Here is a 5,217-nt window from a genome sequence, read left to right on the forward strand (position 1 = left end):
CTGGATGCCATAGGCTGCATTCCCACGTTCCGTGATCCTGATGGATCACGGACGTGGAATGCCAGTACCGGAGTCCCCCCGCAGCCGGACAGCATCTGTAATTAGATGCTGGGAGCGGGGGAGACTGTATTCATAATTGCCGCGCTGTAGTAACAGCTGATTTATTACAGCGCGGCGCTTATGAATACAGTCTCCCCCGCTCCCAGCATCTAATTACAGATGCTGTCCGGCCGCGGGGGGGCTCCGGTACATGCATTCCACATCCGTGATCCGACAGGATCACGGAACGTGGAAATGCAGCCATAGATGCACCAATCTGAACCCGGAACTCTGCTTCTGGGTTCGGGTTGGTGGGGGCCCCTTTGTGGTGGGGGCCCAGATGCACGTGCCCCTGGTGCCCATTCCTTAATCCGGCCCTGGATGCCTGTCTCATGATCCCTGACAACGCTTACATACCCCCGGACTCGGCTTCCTGCATGACAATTGGGTGAGATTGCTCTAAGCGTGGGAGTCTGTGGTCAGTGCCTGATCTGGGAACGGAGCCAGCTTGATGAAACCTTTTTTTTAGTGGCCCTCATATCACTGTAATCCCTTTGTAACTCAATTGATCCCCTGAATAGAGAATAGAGAGACTGAGCCATATGGGGACTTGTGGAATGCAGGCTTATATATCGGGGTAAATCAGTAATAAGTATATATACCATTCCTAAGTTTATTGTGAAGCACCTATCTGAAGCTCTATCTTAGTGGAAGTGCTATATCTCCGCTTCCAGTATATTAGAGACAGAGGATTTCACATATGAGCGATGTTCCCTTTTTTCTGCTTCTGTTCAGAAGGTGGAAAATGTTTCACGGTGAAAAACATATATCTGAGTAAGCTTGTATATCTTTGTGGAAAAGATTTTGTGGCAAAGCTCTGTAAGAACGCAGTGATCTATGACCCACCAATCTGAATAGGACATCCGTAGCATCAATTAGAAAGCCATACAGGTTCACGGACGTGGAGGACTACAGATCCAAGCCAGCCCACACGCACACTAACGGTGAGCGGCCCGTTTTAATACTTCGCACTGGCTTTATAATGCACTGATAACAACGACTATGTTTTAAGGTATATAGTACTTAGCGCGGCACGGCACTTTTTATTTATATTTATTGTTTATATCTGTAGTGGAGGCAGAAACCACCAGCTGTAGCACGCAGCAGTACACACGCTATTTTTAGTGTTTATATCAGGAGCGCAATTGTTTTTACCTTTTTTATAATCTTGCACAATAGTTAAACCACTCATTTTGAAGGATTGTGAGAAATGTTTTGCATGAGAAATATATCTTGAGAATCAGCAGAGACGCTGTACTATAAACCGGTAGGGTTGGATACATGTATTTGGTTGGGCCTGCACTCTTTCGTCCAATTGCTACAAGGAAGGACATATGAATTGTTATCCGGTGGACATTTTAAGGATAATGCCTCATGATAGAACAAATAACTCATACAGCAATTAAATTGTCCATGTGTTCAGAATGTGGGAAAGGTTTTCCAGGTGAGAGACTTTACATTGCTAGTGTTGGTTATGCACTCGATTGTGGCTATATACCGTCTTTTACTGCCACAGAAGAAGGACATTCGATTCGCCATTTTGTGAATATTCTCTGCAAATTAACATATTTTGTTTCATCCCATACTCATTATCGTTGGGACAATCTGTGGGAAGGTCCTTTTTAAGGTGTTCCTGCAATGACCGGATATTGTGTATACTGTAATGTAATCTGATGCGAGGGACATACGTTTTTTTGTGATAGACGTATCAGGGTAACACTGCATAGGTGAACGGTGACTGGTCATCTGTTTGTTGTGATTTATTAGGATAAGAATAGGGAAAGGAAAAAAAAGGGTAAAAAGAAAAGCGAAAATGCTCCCTAAAATAAAAATAAAAAAAACAAAGGAGGCAAGTGCCAGAAAGTCAGGGAGCCCAGCTACTTTTGTATCAGGCTCTAAAAATGCAGGGCAGAAAATTGATAAATATCTACAGGCATCTTCTACTCAGGATAGAGTGCTACAAGTGTGGTGGAATTGGGGCTGGATAATGAAGAAAATGAGACCAGAAAAATTCTTGGTGTGGTACACAAATTAGATATGTCCGTTAATACAGTTGTTTCGCAGATAGGAACGTTAAAAACTAAAGTGACATTGATAAGAAGTGACATGGAGAAAATGAGGGATAGAGTGAGTGAAGCAGAAAAGAGAATCTCTGACTTAGAGGATGAGCAGTCTAGTTTGAAAAAAGATGTAAAACAAATGGGACAGGAAAGTGACCATAATAAAAAGAAAATGATCGATCTTGAAGATAGATCATGTAGATTCAACGTTAAGCTAATTGGGTTTCCTGAAGGTGTTGAGGGGAAAGACTGTGCACTTTTTATATATGAGTGGTTGGTATCCACATTTGGAACTGAATCGTTTTTTAAAATTTTTGATATTGAGAGGACTCACAGACTCCCTACTAAACTACCAGTTACAGATTCTCATCCCAGACCTATATTAATAAAATTACTGTTTCTCTCCTTGAACTAAATAGGAGAAAAGAATTGATATTTAATAACCAGAAAATTAGTATTTATCCAGATTTTTCCTTTTCTACCAATCAGCAGTGATCTAGTTACATCGGAGTAAAAAAAAAAGACTAAGGGTACTATTACACGGAACGATAATCGGCCGAATTGGCCCGATTCGGCCGATTATCGCTCCGTGTAATAAATGCAACGATCAGCCGATGACAACGATCATCGGCTGATCGTTGATATAGGTTAGACCCTATTTTCGTCGGGCGCCGACCGCGCACCGCTGCGTGTAATAGCGGTGCGTGGCCAGCGACTAACGATATACATTACCCATCCACGTTCCAGGGCTGCTCCTGCCGTCCGCTTCTCCCGGGGTCCCGCGCGTGCTCTAGCTTCACAGAGGCCTGTCAGCTGATAGGCCGCTCAGCCAATCAAAGGCCGCGGCGGTCCCGGCCTGTGATTGGATGAGCGGCCGACCGGCTGACAGGCCGCTTTGACACTAGAGTGCGCGCAGGACCCCGGGAGAAGCGGACGGCAGGAGCAGCCCTGGAACGTGGATGGGTAATGTATGCCAGTTTAGCAAGGGCTGCAAGGACATCGGTAACGATGTCCTTGCAGCTCTTGTCAAACGATTATCGGGCCGTGTAATAGGCCCAGTAAACGAGCAACGATCTAGCAGATCGCTGCTCGTTTACAGGTATTATCGGGCCCTGCTCGGCCCGTGTAATACCACCCTAAGAGTGGCAGGTCTGCAATATTCTCTACTGTATCCTGCACATTTTAGGATTATTTATGAGGGATCGACAGTGTTCTTCGAAGATTCAGGCCAGGTGTCCAGATGGTTGGACAACAAGAGGATTGGCTCTTGACTCTTTTTTTCCCCGTCTTTTTTCTTGTATATGTTCGCTGGTACCCTCTCACTCTCTCCCATACAAAGGGTATGGCCAATCTGGGTATTTCTGTTAATGGTTTTAGTGTATGGATAGCTTAAAAATCCTCTCATGGAATATTAGGGGAATGGCAGAAAGACGCAAACGTATAGCTGTTCATGATACATTAAAATCTCATCTTCCCGCTATTATTTGTCTCCAAGAGACACATCTGATGGAAGAGACATCTAATTTGATTAATTTTGGATGGGCATAGGAAAGTTTTCATTCATTTTACTCTACATTTTCCAGGGGAGTATCTGTTCTAATCCACAATGCCATTAGCTTGGTAGTGATGGAAAAAAAGATTGATAAATATGGTCGTTACATAATATTACATATGTGTTGTGACAATATTAACCCCTTAGCGACCCATGACGTATCTGATACGTCATGGTGCCGCTCGGGGTGTTCAGAGCGGGGTCCCGCCGGGACCCCGCTCTGAACGGCGCTGATCCCGGCTGACATGTGCAGTGCCTCTATTAGCCAGCGCGGGTCCCGTTGCCGCGCCGGCTAATTATGCCTCCAAGTGCAGCTACATTTAGAGGCACTGCGCCGCACGTCCCTGGTGTCTAGTGGGACGGATCTCCCCCCCGCGATGCGATCGCGGGGGGGAGATCCGTTCTTCTGCCCGTGCCGGGCCTCAGCGTCGGAATGACGCTGATCCCGGCTCGGCAATAGATTGCTATGGCCTGCAGCAGGCCATAGCAATCTATGACCGATCTCATGGATCTTTGCTGTGTATATACACAGCATTGATCTCTATGAGAGATCAGTGCTGTCTATATACAAGTCCCCCAGGGGGGCTTCTAGTTACAGTAAAAAAAAAAGTAAAAAAGTGTTTTTATTAATAAAAAAATCCCCTCCCCTAATAAAAGTCCAAATCACCCCACTTTTCCCATTTTATAAATATAAATTAATAAATAAATAAATAAACATATTTAGTATCGCCGCGCGCGTAATCGCCCGAACTATTAATTAATCACATTCCTCATCTCGCACGGTAAACGGCGTCAGCGCAAAAAAATTCCAAAGTGCAAAATTGCGCATTTTTGGTCGCATCAAATCCAGAAAAAATGTAATAAAAAACGATCAAAAAGTCGTATATGCGCAATCAAGGTACCGATAGAAAGAACACATCATGGCGCAAAAAATGACACCTCACACAGCCCCATAGACCAAAGGATAAAAGCACTATAAGCCTGGGAATGGAGCGATTTTAAGGAACGTATATTTGTTAACAACGGTTTGAATTTTTTACAGGCCATCAGATACAATATAAGTTATACATGTTATATATCATAGTAATCGTAACGACTTGAGGAACATGCATAACAAGTCAGTTTTAGCATAGGACGGACAGCGTAAATGCAAAACTCCCCGAAATCAAAACATATTCGTTATTTTTCAATTTGACAGCGCAAATGATTTTTTTCCGGTTTCGCAGCATATGTTATGGAAAAATAATGCCTGTAATTGCAAAGTACAATTGGTTTCGCAAAAAATAAGCGCTCATATACGTCTCTAGGTGAAAAAATGCAAGCGCTATGGACTTTTAAACTTAAAATGGAATAAGCAAAAGCGCAAAAACGAAAATAGGCTTTGACCTTAAGGGGTTAAAATGGCGCTTGTGGTTGTTTACTTTCCCCCTCCTTTTTCTGTGAATTTTTTTTGGGAGATAGATGATATAATCCAAAAAATGCCCCAATATCCAAAGTACTGGGTGG

The sequence above is a fragment of the Dendropsophus ebraccatus genome, chromosome 8, assembly GCF_027789765.1.
Source record: "Dendropsophus ebraccatus isolate aDenEbr1 chromosome 8, aDenEbr1.pat, whole genome shotgun sequence".
In the NCBI taxonomy this organism is placed as follows: Eukaryota; Metazoa; Chordata; class Amphibia; order Anura; family Hylidae; genus Dendropsophus; species Dendropsophus ebraccatus.